Here is a 26,184-nt window from a genome sequence, read left to right as displayed (position 1 = left end):
GTAAGAATTACTGACCATTTTGCACAATCATTTCTACAGCTTTCATATTATATCTTGATTTGTTTGTACATTTATTTGATAAAACTGCCAAAAGATGGAAGTCTTGTTGATTGGCTCCCATCCCCTTTTGGTATACTTTCGGACATTTCTGTATTTCTCAGATGGTACTTGATGGTTGGGCTCTCAGATTAAGACTGCTGACATCCACATATAAAATATTCTTTCTATCATCATATTGTATTTGTGGTAAAGGCAGCTTTTTACCGCTTTCCACCATATTGTATCCAGTTTTGAAAAAAAAACATAAAGTGTCCAAACATTGATTCTCACGTTTGCTCCTGTCACTTCTAAGGTTATCATAGCACATTATGTTTAGCATTCTGTAACAGCTTTCTCTGCTAGTTGCTCACAGTTTGTCTCACAGTCAGAGGTGATGCAGACTTTGTTCTCCTAATAAACAGCTGAACACTTGCACTCTTCACTGCACCTTTATTCTCTTGTATTAAATATCCTGCTTCTTGAGTGTGCCATCTACTGCTGTTGTCTCATCTTCCTCTCACCCAGCTCCCATCTGGACTCCATTAATTAAGTTTACATCTGCCCTGCTCCACTCTACTGAAACCGTCTTAATAGCCAGATCACCCTGACCACAAAATCTTTGTCCTGTCCAGTGTAACAGTATCAGCAACCACTGAAGTCACTGTATACTGATTCCTGTCACACAGCAGTGGTAATAAATGTTTGTAACCCTGATCCATGTCAGGTGCCAGTGACCAGGAAATAGAATTCAGTTTCTTACCAGCACTCCTGTGTGTCACACCTTTATTACCAGCACCGATGTGTTCCACTGCAATAAATGCCAGCAGAAAAAAAATCAATTCATATTTTATAATATTTAGAATACTTTTAATACTTGTTGCCAATCAGTCCATTGGAAGAGTTCCACTCCCATATCGGATATTGCTCTTGAAGAGTAAATCCTGCTATCATTTCAAACTCCCTACTTTGTAAAATAAGGAAATCACATCCGATGAAGTGAGCTGTAGCTCACGAAAGCTTATGCTCTAATAAATTTGTTAGTCTCTAAGGTGCCACAAGTACTCCTTTTCTTTTTATTGATTTCTATATGTATGTGTAAATAATTTTAAAATGTAGTAAATGTTTATAATGTTTGTGTAACAACTCCTTCAAAATCATGATGATCTATTCTGTATTTTCTATCTATAAGGGGTTTGCAGGAAGAGCTAAAGGCCCAATCCTGCTCCTAGTGAAATCAATGGAAGTCTTGTCATTGACCTTAATGAGATAAGATCAAGCCATAAACCAGTAAGTCACACAGCACTCAGAAGGGGCATTGATCCTACTATATCAGCTCCAGGTCAGAATGTGAAGCTGTTATGATATTGATATAATTATGCACATGACAATTACAGTATTGCACTAGTACACACAGTAGTAGGGGAGTTTCTGACATTGTACCTCGGTGGAGCACCCTGTAAGCCCCATATTCCTCATTTACATATAATTGTGATATTGCATATAAAGCATGTCATGTGAGGTATCAGGGGAAAGGTTATGATCTGCTGAAACCCATCATTCCATATAAATATGAGTGTCACTAATGCATATAAAATTATAAGAATTGTGGTGTATGGTTTTCACTAAAATATGTTGTGGGTTTGGGAAGTGCCTAGATACTAGCTCTTCAGAGACTATGACAAGGGAAATGGTAACCAACGCCCAGGTGGGTGGTGAACAGACATCACCAGCATAGGAGTTACAATCAGGGGTGAAAGTGGGACTGTACGGGCCGGTATGGTGTACCAGTAAGAAGCTGGTACCAGCCCGTACACAGCCCATGTTAAAGCGCTGCTGTGCCAGAGCAGGAGCTCTCAGTTGAGCCAATTAAGCGGGGGCACATATGGAGCTGCTCCTGTGCTATGAAGGGTGAGAAGGTGGCTCGGTGAGGACAGAGCTAGAAAGGGAAGTACAGAGTGAAGCTGCAGGGACAGAGGGTCTTTGGCAGTGGTCCCTGAGGAAGGGAGCTGGGGATGGGTAAGAAGACTCAACTAAAAGGTTTGTTTTTCCTTTGGGAAAAGGTAGGCCAGCCCTTGCATCTTCTGTAGCTGCTTAGAGAGCAGGAGTGGACAGTAGTTCAGTGAGGAGGGGTTGTGTCATCTTGAGACCAGGTAGAAATGTGTTTGTGTTTGGAACTTCATGTTAGTAAAACCAGACCCCAAGAAGGGCTGTGAGTGGATAAGAAAGACTGGAGTTTGTTTAAGAAGCCCTGAAGAAGGGCAAAACAGAGGCAGGGCATGGCAGAGGCACCCTTGGTCACAAGAGAGTAATCTGGAGGCAGATGATCCTATTACACTAGTTCAGTGGGAACTATTTTCATCTTTAGAACCACCATTATTGTGGCCATTCTTTCTCTTCCCATTCCCCATCTCTGTGTCTCTCCTCTTTTCTTTCCACTCTGTTTCTTTCCCTGCCCCAAGTCCCAGTTAACTCTGTGTGCTTTGTTCCTTTCTCCTATTCCAGCTGATAAAATGATGGGCAATGAAATAATGAGTGCTGACAAGTAAAAACAGAGATTAATGGAAGAGGGGAGTTCACACTGCTCAGTCACTTTGTGAAGCTGACTGCAGATTCTGTAAGACAACACTGCATCAGTATCTCCCTTTGGCATTTGAAATAGTAACTTTGCCAACAGGAGGGCTAGAAACATACTTTTAAAAAAATGAAAGCTTAGATTCTGCAGGAAAGGGATCTTAAAGAGGAGAAGGGGGAGAATGAGAAAAGACCACTCCAAGTTGAGTGGATGGAGAGGCAAATAAGGCCAGTCAAAAATTCTCCTTCAAAACTTTTTTTTTAAATGGGTTTTTAACTAAACAAAGGTGTTTATGAAAAGTGTCTGCTTTCCCAGAGAGAGAGAGAGAGAGAGAGAAACAAAACCCCAAAATGTTCAGATGAAACCGCCCATCATCTCGGGCTGGATTTGGGGAGGAAGGCTGGAGGGATGTCTGACAAAAAATGGTTTTCAGTTGCTGAAAGCCATAACAAATTGGTTTTCAGATTTTCAATTAAAAGGCAACATTTCCTGCTGAAAACAATGAAAATGAACAAACAAAATCATGTTTGTTAAATTTTTCTGGAAAACAAACAAATGAACAAACTAAAATCCTCCATCCAGCTCTAGACCCAACAGTGCCAGGAGGAGGGAAAAGGAGAAGTGCAGGAGGGATGAGTACCTTTCCCAGACCTGAAGAAAAGCTCTATATAGCTGGAAAGTTTGTCTCTCTCCTCAACACAAGCTGGGCCAATAAAAGATACCACATCCCGCACCTTGTCTCTCTATTACCCTGGGACCAACTCCTCCAACAGGGCAAATAATGATAGTAAGAAACAATGGTGGATTCAGAATCAGGATTTGTGTATTTTAAGTGTAAAATTAAGACAAGCTGACTTTTAAATTAGGGGCAGTTTATAATCAGGCTAAGGCTAAAGAGGGCTTTGCAGTTTTCTGCTAATGCCACAAACTCGAAGTTTATTCTCAGTGGCAATGTAGTCTTGTAAAAGGGGAAAGATTGGTACAATCTGGGGAGAAACCAGAGGAGAGCCTTATAATTGACAGGCGTCTGTTCCCTGTTGTATAGATAATCTCCATTGATTAATATATTCCGAGTTCCGATCTCGGATGGAATTAGTTTTTCTTTTTTTTATAAAAATAGAGGCCAGGGCAGAGATGTGGGGGAAGATCTCCCATAACTGTGCAGGCTAATAGGAAGCAGAAATAGAGGGTACCTGCTTGTGTGCGTGTCAATTCACTTCTGAACTTCTTGTGGTTAAAGAACCCCATTCCAGAGAAGCAATTTGTAAACAGTGTGGCTATAACCTGTCATCGAATTTTAAACACAACTCCCCATTGTCTGTGATAGACAATTTCCATATATTTGGAAATTAGACCAGCAACTCTTATTCTGATCCACAGAACAATTTACTGGTGTTCTGCAGAGAGCTGGCTGGTCATGAGACTGAACTCTCCTTCTCCTTTCCATCTTCCAAATGGCATGAAAAGATGGTGAAAACGACCTTCGATACTTTCCTACTATGACTTCCCCCTTTAAGAAATTGTAGTTGCCCCAGTCATGAATGGGAGGGGAGGTGATCTGAACAACTGAAATTAGGAAAGGAGATGATCCACAAGACAATGTCTCTTATAAAATGAGGTCCATAGGGAAAAAAAATCGGAAAATCCTGGGCTAAACAGACAGACGGGTTATTTAATTAAGCCTAAGTATGTTGTGTTAAGCTATTTCATACATTTTATTATTATTTACTGATTATTACTAGTTACCAAAATATCTGTGCACAGAGAATAGCCTCCTCTTTTAAGATCTCCCCCTTGTTTGAGTTTTTCAATGATGTCGCAACACTAAGGACTCAATTCTGATCTCTGGTGCATAGCACCACAAGCGGGAGCACCACTGGTTTGGTGTTAATTTAGCAATGTTTTAGCAGCAGCATCCGCTCAGAACCATAGCTGTGCCAGGAAACGTCTGTCTGCTAAAAGGCAGATATGTTTGTCTAATACATTTGTAATGGAAGATTTTGAAGAGGGGTTGTGGTTTGATTAAAATTGGAAACTTTTAGTCTTATACATTGGTATATGCTTTTGTCTGAAATTAGTTCATCTAGAGAAAATGTAATCATTCCCCTGCTTACATAAACAAGATACATGAGTCTGCTCAACCGTATAGATTTTACACAATAGTGAGTTTTTACACGGTTTTGGGACATTCAGGGACACTCACGCATTCAGGGACATTCAGTGGCTTGTACCACTTTTAGGTGGGCTTTGATTCCACAAACCAAACGATCCATTGGACTCAGACGTAGTTTCCTAAAAGAAATTATAAGAAAAAACTCAATACAAGCTATTAGGACATAAGAAATAGCCATCACTATATGTAACTGTTCCAGACCGCATGAGAATGTATGAGAAAATACAAATGAATGGAAATCTCTTGTGAGGAGATATTATAGTATTTCATGGCATGGGACACCTATTTCTCTCTGAAATTAAACTTTTTCTACTGTGACATATCACAACTGAGCAACCAGTTTAGGATCGGTTCGGTCCTATCATTCCCTTTGATCCACTGTTGAAGAAGACTAGAAAGAACCTTGCTAAATACAACTCCGTAGATCTAAACTATCCTGCTAAGCGCAGGGAAACCTGTGACTTTAAAGTGGGTTAGAAATTTGCTTTTTGCCTTTGAACTTTCTCCAGAGAATGAATATCAAGGCAGGGATAATGATGATGGTGAGGGTGGTGCTTTAGCAATTCCTTCAATGTTAGCCCATGAACTCTTCAAATGCATTTCACTCTTTCATGCGGAACGTCCCCTTTCCTTCATCACACGTACTGGCACCATAATAGCGAGATCTTTTATGGAAGGGAAAAGCGAGAGGGGATCTTAATGCTGAGAAATCGGCTTCAAACGCTTGATGTGTGTGTCATAATATTGTCCACTGCTAGGAAAGTAACCAGAGACATAGCATGAAGTTCTAGAGAAGTGGATGCTTATGTCAGGGGCTATATATTCTGAAAACCCTTCAGCTGACTGGCTCTCCTGCAATCTCTGCACAGAGTGCAAGTAATTTTGGAAAAGAAGAAAATTGCAAATAATTCAGTCCTACATTCATTGTACTGAATCTGTTGGTTAAAACATGTGGATTTCCCCATGATAACCTGACAGGTGTTTCTCTGATAAATAAAACATGGATGATGGACTGTCGGTAGATTGATTTAGAGGGTGATGACTATTAAGATCTTTAATTCTAGATCATAGATTATTATTAGGCTTTAACCTCCCACTATTTGCATGTTTTAAAGAATCTCTGATCTATCCGCCTGCTCTCATTTAGTGCAGGTAAAAGATTCATGTGTCAGCGGTTCTTATCAACCCTAATGCAATTTGCCTGTAAATGGGAAAGAAAATGCTGTTCAGAAAATTCTCTACAGAGTCAGAAAAATAAGGATTCAAAGCCCACACCCTTCACTGCTGGCGTGCACGTCCCAACAAGTCTAGAATTTTTACATCTGTGGGGCAAAACCCGTTCTCTCTCCTTGTGGTAGTTCCAGACTTCACTAATGTGGGAAAGATACCTAACTACATGGATCTTTCCCCACATTGGTGGTGAACATCCAGAGTGTGGGCGGAGTTAATATATTTTGTCTCCTTGTTTTACAGAGGGTGTTTTTCTTTTTCTTTTTGTCAGATATTGGTTCCTTTATTTAAGAGCAAAAACCAGTTCTTGTCTGTCACAGTATAGAAAATCTATCAAATCTGTGTAGCTACTATACTTACTTTTTCAAAAGTTGTATCTTGGATCACACACTAACTATTTGGGTATTTCGATCAGTCTTTTCATTATACTGTTTATTAATAATAGTCCTTAATCTCTAACCTGGATCAAAACGACCCTGCCTCTGTTTAATTATTGAACCTGGAGGGCAATTTTCTGCCATGACTCGTATAAACCCTTGCTGGGTTAAACAGAAGATAAAAATCAATAAAATATGGGGAAGCTCTTCTTTTCTCCTAGCTGAGAGATTGTAAGGTTTCTAGTGATGGCTTCCCCTTCCCTCTCCGCATTCTCTATTCATCCTTTTCTTTATGAACCCATGCCATTATCTCAACAGTTTTACTTGGTTAATAGCAGTAAGAGCTCTTTGTGATTTTTTTTATGCTGAAATTGAATAAATGCTTTCGTTTCTCTAACTTTCCCCATACTTTCCCTACTTTTATTCGAGATCTGTAGTCACTTTTGTGTCAACTATTTCTGTTGTCTCAGTATTTTTCCAGGCAGCTAAGCTAACCGAAGTTTGGGACTTTTGTCCCATCTTCTTCCTACAGTACATTTGTTCACTTTTTAAGATTCCGAAATGTGTTCCGCCCTCCGAAGCGATCGGACACCTCCACTCCTTATTGGTGTAGTTTGCAAGTTTTCTCCTATACCATGTTTCCTTTCTCTACCTGATTAATTTGAGTTCCTGCTCTACTCGTCTTCTGTTTTCCAGAGCAGAGTTTTCTAAGTCAAGACATTAAAGACTTTTAATGACAGGTTTCAGAGTAGCAGCCGTGTTAGTCTGTATTCGCAAAAAGAAAAGAAAAGGAATGCATCCGATGAAGTGAGCTGTAGCTCACGAAAGCTTATGCTCAAATAAATTTGTTAGTTTCTAAGGTGCCACAAGTACTCCTTTTCTTTTTTCAAGACGTTTGAGTAATTCCATATCTAGTAGTAAGTGTACATACATGAGTCCCTTCTCATGCCCCGGCAGAAATCTCTCCTTTTTTTCTGCATTAGGATTAGCTAATAATTTACTAACAGAACGGCGCTTTTATATTCACGTTTTGAGACTGATTTTGATTTTAAGATTTTTGCAGAGAATGAATATTGAGAAATTGCCCTGGTGCTTACTTTTACTATTCACTTTACACTGGGTTTAATTTTCCACTGCGTGGTATTTTATGTATTTTCTTTCTTTCTGTCTGTCTTTCTTATGAATCTTAAAACTATTGCCTACAGCGAAAAGAAAAGTGCTAAGATCCAGATTGCAAGATGTGGGATAAAGGCACAAAGGGTCATACCTAAAAATGGCTGATTACAGTAAAGGTAGTTGTAAAGATTACCTTAAAATACTAATTATGATTTTTCCCCCAACTGTCATTTCCTGATACATTATTTGCTATGAAATGTAAATAAACTATTCAGAATGCTACATTAGGCATTTCCAAAAAGCCACAACCATGAGTTTGTTCTAAATGCCTTTTTAGAATGATTTTAACTAATTCTATCAGATTTTCAAAGTTTCGTTCTGGTTGTTATTGGGATCAACGAAAATAAAGAATTAAATAAGTGGTTAAGTTTAACACACGAGGTGTTTCATGTTGCAGATACACTCTCAACATGTATGCTCAAGCTCTAAATATGCTACAAAGTGGTTGCATCCATAAACTCCTTTCATATTCAAGATACCTCAAAGCTATTTATAATCAACATGCTCTGTAACTATCTGGTGGTTAAAATAATTTCCCATTCAAATATTTTTCTAACTTTTTAATAACCCTAATCGTTTCAATTTGGGGGAGGAAGGGGGGTTATGTTTGATAGTCACTTTTGTTATTTACACAAGTAATATTTTCCCTTCATTTTACTTGTTTAGTCAAGTATGCTCTTTACAATAAAGTCCTGACTGCTAATCTCTATTTGCTGACTGACATTTTTGTTTGTTTGTTTCCCCCAGGGTGATATTTGGGGAGGTAGCTTCTGATGCTGCAGCATGACCCTGGGTTGTGTTAACTGTGACCTCAAATGTCTTGAGCATTTCCCCCAAATGTTCCAAATCCTCCCTGCTCCCCTGAAAAAGTCAGTCAGTCAGAAATGTTGACGGTTATTTTTTTTTAACTGGCAGTGCAGCTAGATTAAGCCACTTGGGCTAAATCACATCTTCCGCGCTGGTGCTTTACACAGTTTATTCTTCCCAACTGGAGAACAGCACAGACCCTTCTACCCCACGTAAACTGTTGGAGTGGAAGGGGAAGATGCTTTGAGGAAATTTCCTGTCTATTCTCCTGTGATAGTTCATCCGAACTGTATGTCCTTGATTCTCCACTAGAGGTCACTGGCCCATCGCAGTCTTGCTGCACCTAGTTCCACCTCCATTTCCTCTTACTCAAATTAGCACCGCGTTAATTAACACTGTAGTCCATCAACGGGCGTTTCTCTGTACAGTACAGGAGCAGAGCTTATATAGACAAACCAACCCAAATATAAAAAGCACCTACCAAAACTCTTCATCATGTACAAAATGGGAAGCGCACGTCTGAGTGACCGGGGGCAAGGTACAGTGCCATCACTCTTTAACTTTTTGTCTTGTTTGCTTGCTAAGTTGCTGTGAATTCTCTTCTCCCGGTGCAGGATCACTGGCGTTTTCACTCCCCTCCGCTGTCTCTGTGAGGCTGCTGGCCGGCACACAAATTCAATGGTGCTCCCAGCCTCAGTTAAGAAAAGGTGCTAGGAATTTGCCCGTCTAGGTGTTGAAAAGAAACAGAAATCAACCGAAAGGGGGAACATTTATTAGAGAATGAAACGATGAAAGGTTTTAATGTTGGCTTTCAAATCGATGGGTGAAATCAATGCAACAAACGGCCGGGAATTTACGTCACTAAAACGAACAGATTTCTAATTCCTACTGTAAAACAATTCAAAGGGGCCAGACAAAGCGTATGATAACACTTATGGGAGCAATAGGTGCATACTTTTATTTTATTTTTATGTTCTGTCGCTGCCTGCTTCTGAATCCCCGAAAGGTCTTTAAATATCTGTATTTCGTTTGATACCTATGTTTCCAAAAGCATGTAAGGAGAATGTCCAAAGCATTTTCCACGTTCATTTGAAACAAGACCAACTGCTGGTCTCCGGGGGAATTTATGGGAGGTCGGGAGGTAAATTGAGTCATAGATTGGAATAAAAATTCCAGTGATCTAGCTTGCTTGATACAGACAAGTTTATTTAACACGTATTATTGAGTTTGATTACCTCTCTAGGGACAATAAATATTTCTGAAGGAAACAAATTTCAGCAACAATAATAAAGTGGAGTAAATTCAGAGATTACATACGAGGTATAAAGTTTGGGCCGTTGCGTTTTTCTTAGAGAATATACAGTAATCCTCTTGGATTGAGCATGACATGACCTTGAAATGTTCCACCTCTTACTGCTTGAGATTTTAAAAAACCATTTAGACTTTTTAAAAGGGACCTATGTCGTTTGTATTTAACAAATGTATTTAATTTACCATATTTATTTTCCGTGTTACCAAACCTGTTTAACAAAATGCTAGGCATATGCATTGTTTTTCTTTAGCTTTGTATTCCTCTCCTAGCAGACAGGGATAAATCTGGCTTTCCCTGCATTTTAGTTTTTGAAAAAAAGTGTTGATTACTTCGGTCTGTTTCCTTTTGTCCCTGGTTTATCTGGTGGGAAGCATTTACTGAAGATTAAGTGGGAAGTTGTCATAGGGTCCCTGTTTTAGCGGATAATTGTTTAGCTCTGTCCAAAAGAAGGAGAGTGACTTAGAGGGAGCAAATACTGATCTCTGGGTCACAGGGACCTTTATAAAGGGGAAGAGGCACTCGGATGTCAGAATCAAAAAGCAGCATAGCCCAGAGTAAAAAATGCTCATTTTTGTTTTCTGACCATGATCCTTGATTCTTCAATGGCACTTTGTGGTGAAGTTTTCGAAGTGAAACCTAAATCTGCCACATCACCACCTAGCTATAGATATATACACAGAGTTTTTAAATGTCTATATGCTATGTACAGTATGTGTATGTATCCATATATCATTTATAAAGATATATACTGCACGCAGCATACATGCACGCAATTTGTTTAAATGGTTCATTCTTCTTTTTCTGAAGATCTATCCCGCAGAACTAGCAAATTAAAATCTGATCCAGGAACATTAAAGCTTTGTTGCACAGGTGTCTGTTGTGAATAGCATTATGTCATAGATTTGCCCGAGACAGGCTCTTACCAGACGGAATTCAAGAGAATTCTCTCTCTCTTCCCCCCCCCCCCCCCACTTCCACCCTACCTCCTTTTTATGGGAATGTGCCTGATTTCCAGCAGGTATCTTTTGTTGGAAAATGATTAAGTGCAGAGTTGCTTGGGAACGTCTGTACAAGAGAAAGGACCCTTTCTTGGACGAGATGGAGGACAGCTCCTATTTCTTCACTTCTGATGCAGCGCATCTCAAGAGAAGACCCAGGTGCACGAAGGAATGGGCTCCCCTGGCAGGAGTTCTTGCAAGACACGTGCCCAGAATGCTTGCTCATTCCATCTTTGCACCTTTAAATAAGATGCTAGACGCTTAGCATTATATATGTGTGTGTGTATATATATATACACATACACATACACATATATAAAAGTGGGTTGCTGGTCTCGATCTCCCAAGTTGCTGAGCACTTCCTGCTAGACTCTAGCTGCCCTCAGTATCAACTTCAATGGATCTTAAAGGCACTAAGCACATTGGAGAGCAATTGTTTTATGCAATATCAGATACCTTTGTGGATATGCATTTTGCACAAAACCCACAGGAAAATCTTTGGGAAATGACGCTTGTCATTTCTTTCCCATGGGGGAAATCTCTTCTTCCCAGAATATATTTGGAAAGTGCTACCACCAAAAAAATTCCAACTGAAGTCTATTCTATTTAGCTGTTCACGTGCATCTAGCAATCACAACGATATCAAATAAAAGATATTAATTATAAAACTCAGATTTTGGTTTGATTTCTTCTAACATTTCGGATTAGAATGATCAGTTTGGTATTTTTCTATTTTGCAGTGTAATGTTCTCTTTTTAATTTGTTCAAACGCGGTATTTGTTTTATCTGGTCATAGAAAATCTTAATCTGTCATAAGGCCCTTTCTCATTTTCCATTCTGAATGTTATAAAGCACACCATGATTAGCAGGTATACCTCAGACACAGAAATGGACTCAACTTTTGGGGGGTAAACCAAATACAATTTAAAGGCCCTTCTTGCGGCCATTGAATTCAATAGGAATTTTGCCTTTGACTTCAGTTGGCGCAGAACTGGACCCACATGTGCAAATCTTAAAAAGTCAAATACTTACAACAAAGGAATTTTCAGAAATTCTCATTTTATTAATTACTTAACATATATATTTTATCACGACACGGAATGGCATTAACATTTAAATATATATATATAGGAGATAAATATCCTCAGCTACTCCATACATGTCCTGATTATAGCTACTGTACAATTAAGGGACTCGATCTTGCATTCCTTTCTCAGGGAAAACGTCAATTGAAGTTAATAGAAGTTTTGCGTCAGCAGAAATTGAAGGACGGAGCTCTATTTTTATTTGTGTTTAGCTACCATAGATGAAAATAATATATTTTACATTTCTAACTTATTTTTGTTTAATCGATTTAATCTTATGAAGACCGGAATAATATAGTGTCATCTTTTTAAAACTGTAGTCTCCGATGACTTCACAGCAGAGTTCTGCTTAAAAATCGATGACATGATATGACCAGTACTTACTAAGCAATACGATTTTTGCTATGGTATTTTTGCTGACTGCACATCGAGACTGTATTGTCCATAGAGAGCATCGCCAACTGCAAGCACAAATGCAAACGTACTAAGAGCAGAGTAAACCTTTCAATAGCCAAAGTAGTAATAGATAAGAGAGAACACAATTTTAAATAATTTCAGAAATAAAGCAGAACTTTAAAACTGGTTGGACTGTCTGTCTCCATCAAAACAGCTTCACAGAAAACTCATGGTAAATCTCATTCCACTTGATAAGATTCATTATACTTAATAAAAAGGTGAATAATATTATTAATGGACGAAAAAACCCAATACTATTAATGGACAGAAAAAACCGAGGTTTAATAAATCATGTAAAATTAAGCATTTTTTTCGTCTTAAATCTCGTTTGTAAACACTAGGAGGTCATTTACATTCACTTACATTTGCTTTTTAGAATCACGTCTCCAACTGTAATCATAAACTGGCTTTAGAACTACCATTTTTCAACTTAGAAGACATAAACTATTTTAGACAGAATCAAAGCAAATGGGCCCAATCCTGCTCCATTTTATTATTTTAAATGGAAAATCTCCCAATGACTTCAATGGCAGTAGAACCAATCTGATTATTTTTCTCCACCTTTTTGTCTCTTGAATTCTTAAAGATCGACAGCAACTCATTTCTCTCGTCGCTGCAGTTGACATGCCCAGAAACAGATTAGCTGTTTTTGAATGCTGAAAACAATATAGGCATATATTGAAAAGTATGATGTCGTTACTGTATATATAGGTACTGCTTTGGAGAAGAATAAACCTGAATGTGAACTACCTCAGCAAGAAATATACACCAGGCAACTGATGGTCCATAGTAAAGTTAATATAGTCATTGGGCATTTTTTATGGAACATGTAAGGAAAAATTACTCTGCTAATTCCCGGAGTTTGAATGATAATCTGTCGAAATGTTTCATGTTTCAGATTATGGCATGTTATAAAACAATATTCAGACATTCGTTATCCAGCAGTTTGCAACATATTAACATTTCTTTGTGGATTTTTTTTGGTGGGAGGAGGGGGGTTAAGCGAGTTCATCTTTAAAACTTAATTAAAATAAATTTTAGGAGTTGAGTTGAAAGACAATAAGTTAAATTAAGAGGAAATGATTAGATAACCATTTTATTTATACTCATTACGTTATGCACTTCGCATAATGCCAAAATCTGGGGGGGGGGGGAATAAAGATTGTCCTAGGTTTATAACATTATATAGAGGGTTAAATTATTTATTTCACAATGATTTAATTTTGTTTTCCTTCTACACCAAGCAAACGTCACTTTTATTTTGATATAACCAGTCTAGTTTTAAAATAAAACTAACTTCCTGTTTATCCATTTTACTTCACGATCATTGATACAATCGCTCTTTAATTTAACTCGGTTATTTTGAAATAGAAGATGCCAGGTAAATTCTTCTTAAAACATAGCGTCAAAGTCTTTGTAATTTAATGTTTGCATTCCCCCACTCTGTACAGACACATACCACTTACATAATTCGGCACGAACCACAATCTTGCAGATGTGCTATGCACACCCATCAGTTATTTGCCAAATCATATTGTGCCATAATTTGCATTATAGAGGAAAGGAGATTTTCTCTGATGGAATCACTTTTGTGTAAATTGTTAACAAACTGTGGTAAACGTAACAATTAGATATGTATGGGGTTTGTTTTCGAAGCGGGTTGTTTAGGTATTCTGTACTGTAACATCTAGGCTGACTATAAAGGTAAACAGGTTTTTGTGTAGATGAATCGTTTGTAAAAATATAGCAGTTCACCTGCAGTTCAACAAGGAAATCAAGAAGACAGTTAGTGTGTCTTTCAATACTGAAAGTTTCCACTGCTTTTTTTCTCTACCCTCCAACCCAAAAAAAGGTGTGTGTGTGTGTGTGTGTGTGTGTGTGTGTGTGTGTGTGTAGGTGAGAGAGCAAGCGAGGGAGCTATAATTCATAAAGCCTCCTATCGAATTAATGATGAGGCCTGCTTTGATTGTGTTTAACAGAGCACCGACTGTGGGTTAGCTTGATAAACAGACAGCTTTTTAACCAAATCTACAAAATTATTTGAGTCTCTGTCTATGCCCACTTTGCACTAAAAGCCCTTTGGCAAGATTTCCCAGATGTTATCTGTCTTAATTTGTTGTTTAAAGCACCCCCACCCCGCGCCTGTCAGTTTCCATTTTTAAATATCTTTTAATTTTGTGTTTTGTCTCCTTTCTCAAGACACATCTTGAAGGACTGGGAAAGGAGCGCTTTTTGAAACAACCGAGGTGCTCATTTGTTGAAACCTATCCCACCTGGACCTTGAGTGACACCTCTGCATTATCACTACAGTGCAGCAGTTTGTCTGCTGAACTCATTTGTGTGGGATCAAATCCCGGGAGGGAATGAACACACATTGTGTCGAGGTTACCTCCTCCCCGCCCCCCCCCCAAAAAAAATCCTTTAAAATAAATTCAAGAGGAAAAAGTCACTGAGCGTGTTGGGCACAATCTAAAGCTGTGCAGTGGGCCGTTTGCATGGGGCTGGAGGAACTGCCCTCGTTAGGGAGAGCATCCCCGACATGCAGGGGCTGCGGTGCCGCGGTGAGGGAAGGAGGCAGGAGAGGCGCCGGCTGCTGCTGCCCGGGATGTGGAGGGAGGCAGGGGTTGCAGGATCTCCCTCGTTAAACCGAGCTGGAGATGAAAGTGGCTCGCAGCCCCGCTCCCCTGGATTTTCCCACCCTTTCGGACGCCTGCATGCCTAATCAGTGGAACTGGCAGGAAGGGGGCCCAGCAGACAGGCTTTTGTATTTCCCCGGCCCTTGGTCAGCTCCGAGCTGACGTGCACATCAGGCTCCCCCCGAGGCTCTCCCCCCCCTTCCAGTCCAGGGGTGGGTGGTTGATGTCTGGCGAAGGGGGCGCGTCACGTTGCAGCCCGGTGAGGGCAGCATCCTGGTCCCCCCCCCTCCTCCCCTCTCCCTCGCTCTTGGCGAAGGCTGAATGAGCAGGGCTTGGCTCGGAAAGTCAATAATCTATGTGAGTGAGGGCGTGCGTGTGTCATGAGGAGAGGCTGACGAGAGGAGACAGGAGCTGAGCCTCTCGCAAGCAGGCAGCCTTGGGAGAGTGGGAGTGCAAGCGCCCCGGCCACCATTTACACTGGCATCGCTAGGGTAAGTACAAGGGCACCAGCCGCCGCCGCCATTGGGCACTGCCCATCACCTGGCAGGACTCTGATGGCCTTTCCCCTTAGTGCCCAGGCCCTAGGGGCAAGGTGTGTCCCGATCAGCAGGGTCCCCATGTGCTTTGGAGGCGGCGAGGCGAGGCTAACCCACTTGGTGGGTGAGGGTGGTTCGGGAGCTTTCCCCGCGCTGGGGCGGGGGGGGGAGAACGGAGGAGGTGGGCTGAGAATGTCGGCAGCAGCACCCCTTCCCTCCCTGCCCAGACCCCTCGCAGATAGCCTGGGTGCGCTCGGTCCCTTCGCCTACTTCGTAGGAAACGTGGATTTCCTGCCGACACGGAGAGAAAGTTTAGCGCTGGGCTCAGCGGGTTGCGCCGGGCGCAGCAGCAGCACGGGCAAGCTAGAGGCCATTTCACCAGCCGGGCTCGCATCTCCCTTTCTTTTCTTTTAATTTCTTACTGTTAATGACAAATCTTATTTACACGAAAACATACTATTGGATTACAAGCCTGATCACCTGATGACGACCTGCCTATAGGCGTATTTACACACACACACACACTGCGGGCTGTATTCAATGAGGGGCAGCACGTGTAGGGAAGAAGAATTTATACGCACACGGGTTCGGGGAGAGCTGGAACGCCCAGGATCATAGGCACACGTCGCCCATGAGTGTGAGACTGCGTGCGTGCGCATTATAAAGTCGCCATCCATCTAGCTGTGGTGTATTTATTGAAGAAATAAGGGCTGACTTTTGTAAGGGTGTGTAGCCGGGATGCCTGTGCGCTCTGGTGGGGATAAAGTTGACATTTGCCCTGTCCCTGGCATTGGCTACCTTTCTGTTAGCTGAAGGAAACAGAAACGCAACTGAGCCAAGTTCTACAGTCTCTGTGACGGTACTTCGGAGAGAAAGGGACAAAGTCGGTTCAAAGAAAGAAACGTATACCTTGCTTAGGCAAAACAGATATGGCTTCAGAAAGAACTTTCACATGAAGTGGGATGTTCCATTTTTTTAAAAAAAAATCCCTCCAATTCTGCACTGGGGCTGTTTCCCCTGGAAAGATGGGTTAAGGTGCCATGACCCTTCCTTCTCCCCGCAACATCAGCCTTTTGATCATCTGCAACCTACATCCCTTGGCCAGCCACTCCCAGGGTTTCATGCAATATGCCTGCTGCCACAATTAGCCTGCCCAGCTAGCACGCCAATTTATCAGTGGGAATTGTTAGAGGTTTACATTTTCATGTCTTGATTAATGCATGTCGACTGTGTTGCTGATCAGTAGCCCTATTTCTTTATTCATTCATTCCTACCCAAAAGCTTTAAAAGAAGAGAGGGGGGAAAACCTAATACAGAAAACGAGTTGTGTAGTTAACATATGGGAACAAAGGACAATGCTGATTTCGTGTGTTTATAGTATTTAATATCCCACGGTGTTTTCTTAAATAAAGTTACTATATTATCAGACACGACAATGCACTAAGAGATGCCAGAAAATATTTGTTAACACGCACACATACCCCACAACAAAAGATATTGTAATAAAGATACTAACATCTAGAACTAGTAAATTCTTCTGAAATGTGGAAATATATTAGAACAAGCCGATTGCTCTGCAACAGGATCAAACTTTAAATTCATATCCGTGTTGTTTCTAGGAATATTGTTAAATATGCTACAGTAATCCCCATGGATAGCTAATTTTTGGTGTGTAGGTTGGGGGAACTTGATTATTTTCAATGCAAAATGAAAGGTATTACATTTCTTAGTGCCAGATACAAAATCAACACTGTTTGGTGTCATTAAAACAAAAGAACAATAATCTCCACAAAAACATCCAGGCAAATAAACTGTTGTATTAACGGGAAAGCGGTGTGTTATTATCCATATTGCAGCAGGTGTGATCACCCAGTATTTAGATAACTCTTCGATACTTAAAGACCTATCTGATTTTCGTTTTGTTTTTGTGGGTATAGGTGAGATCCTTGACCAGATACAATATCTTTGTCAGTATCTTTCCTTTTTATTGTATTATATTTTCTAAAAAGAAAAGTTTACTATTATTATGTTATGGATATGGGGCTCATACAGACACAGATATAACGTAATTGAGAGGTAGCTAAGTTTTGTTTATTATCCTTAATGTATATTGAGAGCATACATGCTTAGGGGACCTACATCTGGATGCACAGAATGAAAGGAAGTTAAAGCCTCTGAAAGGTAGTTGTGGCACAGCCACGTTTTCAACAGCATATGTCAGCCATATTACCTTTTAAAATACATATTTAATAGGCCTGAGGCACACTCTTTCGTAATGGTTAAAGAGGTGGACGTTTTATTTAAAAAACTAAATAAGTAAGGAGAAAGAAAGAACTTTTGCACGTACATAGAAATGTCCTTGTATGACAGTAAGCTTGTTTTTTTCCCTCCTATGGTATTTTAAATATGAGCCTATTTTAAAAATAAATGCTAAAATGAAGTCTTGGAAGTCAATTACCAATCCAAACTGATTGTGTAAAGGCTCAGTTAGTAGACTACCAAAAATAACAAAAACATTTAAAAGCAATTAATCCAATCAAATGTACAATCTACATCTTCGTGTGTGTTCCCCCCAGCAGGCTAACAAGATTATCACTTCTAAACAGTGTTTACATTCGTAAACATATCTTTTTGGTAAGATTAACCTGACCCTTAATTTTAGAGTGGTAACAAACAAAACAAAACAAAAAAAGAGGCAACAAGAAACACTTCAGTTACTCAATGGACATTGGGAGTAGCTAGGATGTATTATTTCCATACAGTACCAACACAAATTAAATAAGACAAATTCTCTTTTTGAAGATTAAATACTAAAACTAGATTATTGTTTATGATATTATTGTCAAGGTCCTTCATCCCTCCTCAAATGGTTTGTGAAATATTGCAGCCTTTACAGTTACATTTACTGTTACATGACTATCTTTTGGTCCTAACATTGGAAAGCTAAAGTCTTGGGGAAATGTCCCTCCTGAAATGATTTTTAGAATATTCCTTCTTCCTTCCCTCGCCCCCATTAAAAGCAACAACCATAGCAGGACAAAGGCTCAACCTGGGCATAGTCGTGGGTGAATGAAAGGGTGAGATGGGGGCGATATGAAGGACTTGCCAGTGCTGCCCTTCTTCGGTCCTGGTACCCACTGTGTCTTTCACTAACTTCCTGGGAAGGACCTACTCCGCAGTTAAGGGTTTGAAATGATTCTCACCAGGTCAGTAATGTCTGAATAATATAATCCTGATCACCACTGAAAGAGGGAGCATTTTAACTTCAGACAATGTACGTTGGAGGTCGTATGACTATATATTACGGAGAGTAGGTGGATTTCTTTTAGAAGAGCGTTTCGGGAGCTGAATATCACAATCGCCTTTGACTCTCCAGTGCTTGTTTTTTTTTTATTTTTATTTCTGTTAAAATCTTTTGACGAGCCCCCTTGGCTTTGTTAAATTCTGAGTTTAAAGGGTTACACATATGAGCTTAGTTTCATTATTCCCTCCCCTACTGAGTGTATTCGATAGGAAAAGCGAGCCTGATGGTGGCTCTGCTTAAGCCTTTTATTTAAACTCAACCCCACACAGCCCCCCGCAACCATGTAGGTTTGTGTGGGCGACCAGTAGGTGTCGCTATCCCCCTGCTGGCCGGAGCCGTCCAAAGGCACAGATTGCCCCACCTGATCCCTTTCCCCCAGGGATCTATTAGGGCTGTAAATATTCTCCTAGTGACAGTATTATCTCACCTTTCTCACCTGCCCATAGTACTGGGGCTTTGTTGGACCGGGCCACAAAGTTGTGTCAGTTATTGGGAAGGGGCTTGAGAAATAAATGGGGTGAGGGACATGAATCCAACCTCTGTCCCACCCACCCCCAACCCCGCCACCTTTTCGCTTGATCTCTGTACAGTACTAGAAGATCAGCGGCGGACTTCAGCGACCCCGGTGGATTAAAAAAAAAAAACCAGCCAGGTTTAATCAGCATTTTGGGCAGATTATTATAGAAACCAGTGAAATAATGGGTCAGTTGAAATCTTAACTTTATTGATGTTTATGCCAATGTGTAAACTGATGAAGAAAATAAAACACAAAAGCCATCAGGAAAAAGTGGCTAATGCTTATTCCGTAAGTGCTAAAGCAACGAACACTGCGTGCATAGAAACACAGCTGCATTGGCTACTTATCCATGATTGATGCTGAAGTTAGCGTTTTGAAGCCTCACAATATTATTGACTCACTAAAATGTATCTAACAAAGAGTTTGCCGCACGTCACCCCACTCCTAGCCCCCTGGTTCCGAAAACTCTAACCATTTAGCAATTATCTGAAATGTGAATTAAATTCCCCGGTATTAAAATTCTTGTTCTCTCTTCTCCTGCCGCTGCTCTTGGTTTCTGCCTTGGGATGTCATGTAAGAGATTATTAATCAGCAAAAGGATGGGTTGTTTTGATTTTTTGTCTCCAAAGGAGAGGATTTAGCCCTAATGAGGTGTATTCACCGTAGTTAAGGGAAGCTTTTGTACAGGGAAATCACTGTCCCAATTTAGTGATGTTGTGGGGGCAATAAATTAATAAATAGACTTGTGTCTTATTGAAAAAGTGCAGGTGCTTTTAAAATGTAGGGCACTGATGTTCATTTTTTTTTTAATGCTTACATTGAGGGGTTTGGGTGTTGTGAAAAGGACAGTCCTCCAGAGCTGCATTTTTTCTCTCTGCTAAAATGAGCTGTAAAGAATGCCAAAAAATGAGTGCCCGCCTGTAAAGTGTGCCTGTACACGTCTTATTATTTACAGTATGATCGGGTGAAATACTGTATCTTTTACATTTAAAGAGCGAGCAAGCAAGAAACAAGAATTAAAGTTTCTTTTTACAAACACCTCGCTCCATCTCTTAGATCCAACGTTTATCCAGATTCTAGGCATTTTCTGCGTAAAATATGTGCAATGAGTAATGATCCTTCTGTGGTATTTTAAAAAACACAGGTGAAATGTATGGATGTGGCGCTAAATATATATCCCTGTATTTTTAGCTTGCAAATGCTCAGTATTAGGTAACTAACGTGTAACGTAATGGGGGGGGGAGAGCGATATTTATTGTTCATATTCGATTCTATTCGCCAAGTTAGTGTTAAAGTGGCAAGTGACTGAAGCAAGACAGCTGTCCCTTGCTCTCCCTGTGGCACATGCCTTGGAGGGGGGAGGGGCTGCAAGGTGCAGGAGGGCCGGGAAAGTGGCCCTTGCAGATAGAGCTGCGTGCGGAGGAGTTGGGGTTTGTGCTGGTTGCGGGGCTTATTCAAATGCCGCCCGCTGCTGCTGTGATTCGCAGGGACTCGACCTCCATATGGTAATGCAGAGCGAGGGGCGGGGGTGTGTGTGGAGGGGGGGGGGGTGTCGGGTGATGGGGGGGTGCTCAGGCACCGCTCTCGAGGCAGCCCGGCTGGGACAGAGCACCGGCACCGGAGGCAGCGCGGCAGCGGCTCTCCCCACCCTCCAGCGGCGGCACCCAGCGACCCAGCGGCCCCGGGGTAAGCAGCAGCACACGCAGCGGCAGCTAGCCATCCAGGCGCATCGGGCACTGCCCTGCACCACTAAGGGAGACCAGGCACAGAGAAGGAGATGATAGAGATATGGTTACAGCATCTATCTTCCCATATAGACATAACGTGTACACCACAGACAGATGTGTGACATAGAGAGCTGTGCATTATATAACAGTGATATATGTAACGTGCCGACCTGTGTACACGCATTCATACACACAGATGTGTGTCTATATGTACAAACATGTACCTGTGCACATACAAGTTAGGCGTGTTATTCACACACATATGTGCGTGCACGTAAGTGTGCATCTCCCTCTCTCTTCATACAGAGGCAGAGAGCTATGATTCACAGATTTTCATTCAAATCAGCCTAGAAGACTGAATTGTTTTAGCCAGCTAGGTGTCCCCAACGTTACATGTAAACGAGCGACTCTGCAATCAGTTGTGGAGTCCTACAGCTATTCATAAAAATGTGTAAAAAATGTACTTTCCTAATGTATTGGTGCTATATATGGTAAGGTAAGAACTAACCTAATGGATGGTAGTGCCTGTTTCCGTTCTTTCTTTCTTTCTTTCTTTCTTTCTTTCTTTCTTTCTTTCTTTCTTTCTTTCTTTCTTTCTTTCTTTTTCTCTCTCTCTTTTTTTTTAATGTTTTACGTGTGGCCATCTGACCACTTTTTATTGGGTGACATATCATATGAGCACTTTAGTGTAGGGCTGTAAAACTAGAGCAAGAGGCTGCGCTTGAAATACTATAAAATCGCTAAAGAATTAAAGTATACATGTTGTGAAACAGGTGCTGAATAATGTAGAACGAAAATTACACTCATATTATTTCGAAATATGTGCATTACAATCTTTGCGGAGGGCTAATTTTTGCCCTACTCGTTCATGCAGGTAAGTCATTCATAGTATAACTAATTACCTATGCATATGCTTAGACTTATTTAATTTTAAAAATGTGTGTGTACGTGCGGGCATTGTTCTTTTTATGGTACGAAATTCTACATTTTTAAAAGCATACTATTGCTAGAAAGACGGAAATATTTTATTTTTAAACAGTTTAAACTATTTGGTTGGGGGATAAAATATTTTCCCCCATTAAAATAAACTGAAAAAACCTAACATTGTTTTAACATACTTCAAGGCCTGTGGATTTTAGGATAAATAAAATGTATTGATATCGGCAATATTTAAAAATAACCTATGAAAATGCTTTTTCAATCACATAGGTGTCGGTTTGAAGCCACACAAGTTAAAAATAAAACGTAACACATTATTAATGTAGCCGTTAAGACAGAACGTACAACATGGTTGAAAATGTCTTCCTTGGAGAAAGCTGACCATACCTAAATCTACACAATTTAAAGAGAATATTTTGAAATCAAAGCTTCCTGAAATCAACAGAGAAATACGTGCGTATATAGGTAGTAATTCAGCACCGAAATATTAGAAATCGTTTGAAACAACTCCTATTACGCTCGTTATCTAGATTGCCTTGTCCCCTAAAATGGTATTTTTTCCAATATGAAGTTAATTAGGAGATCAAACTTTCCCTCGCGAGCTGCTGCCATTACAGCTGATCAAGGTACACGTCAGTAATATGTGCCTCTCCTTTTAAGACCAAACAAGAATGTTGTGCAGGTTGAATTGTATTAACAATGTGCATATTTGGTAACCTTATACAACCAGAAGCAGGGAGGAAATTGTCTATAGAGCACATACAGCAGAGCAGTCTTGCAAAAAAGAAAAGAAAAAGATTGCTTGGTTTAAATCAAGGAGGAAAATATAAAGAAAATGCGATAGCCTGTAACTTTCAGTAAATTAAAAAAATGCAAATATACCTTTACATATGCATCAGTATTAAAAATAATACACGCTGGAACCAACAGGAGCAGCAGCAGCAGCAGGAGGAGGAGAGGAGAATGGCGCAGCGGCGAAGCCCTGATTATGCATAGAGAGACGTCTGGAGCAGCCTCCTCTAACCTGTTCTCTTCTCCGTGCAGTGCTGCAGGCCGGCCGTCCTCAGTCAGCCACCGAACCGGAGCAGCAGAAACCTCTTCTCAGTGCCTAACAGATATTTGTCATTCGGGGTTTTTGGTTGTTGTTGTTTTTTGGGGGGACGCGGGGAGGGGGGTTGGTTTGTTTCTGTTCCTTTAATTACAATCTTCAATAACAGGGACGATCGCTGCGGGAATCTACAGTCTCTTCTTCAAGCAGCAGGATTTGCATATTTTTAATGCCCTAATTTCCTTGATGTATGTAAATGCAGCCGGACGTACAGTAAGACTCGAGCTGACGTCAATGGACGTGACCTCGCTGTTAAACCTTGAACGTGAAGCTGGGATGGGGAAAACTGACGGGAGAGAGAGGGGGAGATGCAGCCTTGCGGCTCCAGAACGGCACAAGCAGCAGAGGGGATATATTGCAGCGGCGGCAGGAGCCAGCCCCCAGCCGCAGCAGCATCTTGAGCTGCAGAAGCCGTGGAAAGGCAGCTGGACACGTGTGAAGAGCTTTCCTCGGCTGCATTGCTTGTCTCCATCCCCGTTTTGCAAGCCACCTGAGCCGATCAGCGCCTCCACCCCGTAAAATAGTTATAACAATTCCATCCCTCCCTCCCCTAAACAAGAGCAGACGTCCTGTAAATGATCCCACCAACACAAATGGGACACACTTGCTGCTGCTCTTCAGAAGCTAGTGAGCGGGAAATCTACAACGTCGGCATTCACTACCCCTTCCCCCCCCCCAAAAAAAACCCCAACAGTAGCAAACCCAGATATTAAAAGATAGACGTGAGTTCAATGGGTGCAGGTAAATCGGCAGCTTAAGTGATCAGTGTGCTTCGTGTGGTACCTGGTTAGTGATACAGTGTTCTGTACAGTGGCTGTAAGGGAGCTGCTGCTGACAATGTCGGTTTGGAAAGAAGAGACAGAAAGCAGAAGAATCGCCAGGCTCGTAGCGCTTCACCCTCATGCCTTGTAAACCTAATTGCTATACCCAGGGGTGGCACTGATCTGCAAGTGAATCTTGGTCATGAGCACTTCTCTTGGTTTTGCGTTCATTTCTCCCCTTTGAAGGGAGGCTGAATCTAAGGAGACCCTGAATTTTGAACGTGCCTTATTAACTAAAACGGAAACAGAAGAGAGCAGATGTCAGAGGGGCTTTCTGAAGCTGCGCTTCCCCTTCTCTCTGACTTTATCTTTTATTGCTCCCCCTATATATACGTAGGCCTGAAGAACCTTTACGGGCAGGGGGATTTCCCGAGATGAGGATTCAGAGTTAGAGACAGTCACGTTTTTGAAAATCATGGACATGTTTCCTTAATATCTAACTTTTCCTTTTCTCGTGCCACTGTGGTATGTTTCATGGCCTTTCTGTGGATTTCGACACCATCAGCCTTATAGTAAACCAGATGAAATATGTAAGCTGCAAGCTAGCGACTTCTCTCTCTCTCTCTCTCTCTCTCTCACTCACTCACTCACTCACACACACACACACACACACACAAATCTTTGTCTTCTCTCACAGGTGGGAAGCAGCACCTACGAGCCCCATGGTGTGGCTGTAGGTGTGATTGTGGCAGTGAGGTTGCAGTGGCGGCCACTGACAAGGACAGGAGTGACCGTCGTCCTTTGGCTACAGTTGGTGGGAAACCTGGGGGCAGAGCCCTCGGTGCTCTCAGCCTGCGTCTCTCATTACCGCCTCCCATCTTCCTGCAGCCACATTTCCATCCGCGATACTCATCTGGTTTTTGTTTTGGTTTGGTTTTTGGTTTTTTTTTTTTTTTTTTGTTACTTTGCCCCTCCCCCGCCCGCCTCCACTCGTCACAAATACCCAGCCCTGCACATAGACACACTCTTCACCCACACACTTCTTGACACCCACACATGCAATAAAGCAACCCACCACCATAGAGAAAACACTTATCCATGCACAGATACATTCTAAAACACACCCACCCAGAGACATATTTACACACACACACACAACCTTCCCCATCAACACACAGCCTTGCACACAAACATTCCTACAAACACACACCCTATACAAAGGTTCTGACAGCCTTCCTTCACAAACACACCTCCCCCCTACACCCCACCCCCATGTTCTCCTTCTCGCAAACAACCATGCTTCTACACTGTGAGTCCTCACCGTCTCACTAATGCATGTCCATATCTCCACACACACAATAATGCCCGGCCTTCTTTCTACACTCTCCACAAGCTCAACCCCTCCCCGCAACTTTTTAAAACACTCCCCTTCTAGCTCTCTCTCTTTGCAATGGCTCCCACTAAGCTCCATAAATCCATCCTAAAATCCATTTACTAAAACTGTCCATGCTGTCCCTCGTGTTTGAGCCAAAGCACTGAAAAACAAAACCAACCCTCCTTCCAGAAATCAATGCGATGACGAGAGGTCCCCCTGCAAGTTTGCAAGAGAAAGACGTTTTGGTTTCATTTGCTTTTGATATGGACAAAAGTCACACATAGCGGCAGTGCCTCCCGAAACAAGACGCAGAAGAAGCTGTTCCTCAAAAGTTAACTGGATGAAAACATGCTAGAAAACGCAACTTCTTGGGGCAATTTTTGTAAGTTTCCAAAGCAATGAGTGCTTCCCTTCTGCTATAGGAAAATGTAGCCATTGCTCTTCTCTAGACTAGACATTTCTAATTTGTTCCGTCTGTCAGAAGGGGACTATGAGAGGGTTTGGTGCAAATTCATTATCTCTGGCAACGCATAACATATAGTAGGAACTGAAAAAGACCATGGCAATGGATGAACAATAGGGCTTCAGTTCATCAGCAACAAAAGCGTTGGGGAAATTGGTTGAATTTCAGAGCACGTCCTCCTCAGCAGAGAGGGCTGGACTAGACCTTGGCCAACCCTCCCCCCTCCCCCCCCAAAAAAAACCAAAAAAAAACTTGCAGAGCCTCACGTACAACCCTTCACTTTCTACTCTGGGGCTTAGGAAGCAATATGGAAGAAAAACTTTTTTTTTTCTATTTCTTCCCTGTTTTTCTGGATAGAAGCTCTTTCTAAGTCTTTTAAAACCAACCATACAAGAATTATACCATGGAACTAAGCTGCAGTTTCAAATAAAGGTGATAATCTGCATTTCTGGAGACCTGAAGGAACCCGTTGTCTATGCTTTAAGGGGGGCTTGACCGTGGGATCTTTGTTTGCAGCCGGAGATTCATCCCTTACATCTAGATCGGGGGGTCAAATGTTTCTTATAAGAAAAAAAAAGTAAGTATAACTGGGG

General features: G+C 41.3%; 2 long non-coding RNA genes across 3 annotated transcripts in view; one reads left to right on the top strand and one right to left on the bottom strand.

Moving 5' to 3' along the window:
• Positions 1-1,133: 1,133 nt before the first annotated feature.
• Positions 1,134-23,504, bottom strand: LOC122460281. The gene is made up of 3 exons (XR_006281506.1): positions 22,767-23,504; positions 8,856-9,100; positions 1,134-4,903 (listed from the first exon to the last, which is right to left on the bottom strand). It is a non-coding gene; the product is annotated as an uncharacterized LOC122460281 (long non-coding RNA).
• The window catches only part of LOC119856246, a 168,937-nt gene continuing 150,823 nt past the window's right edge, over positions 8,071-26,184 (top strand). The window contains exon 1 of one of the 2 annotated variants that reach the window (XR_005293219.2): positions 8,071-8,912. This is a non-coding gene — a long non-coding RNA (uncharacterized LOC119856246). The remainder of the gene's footprint in view (positions 8,913-26,184) is intronic. The other variant, XR_006281505.1, reaches the window with a different exon arrangement.

Source organism: Dermochelys coriacea, chromosome 5 (genome assembly GCF_009764565.3).
Source record: "Dermochelys coriacea isolate rDerCor1 chromosome 5, rDerCor1.pri.v4, whole genome shotgun sequence".
Lineage (NCBI taxonomy): Eukaryota > Metazoa > Chordata > Testudines > Dermochelyidae > Dermochelys > Dermochelys coriacea.
The sequence above is the reverse complement of the archived record's forward strand: the minus strand, read 5'-3'. Positions and strand labels throughout refer to the sequence as shown.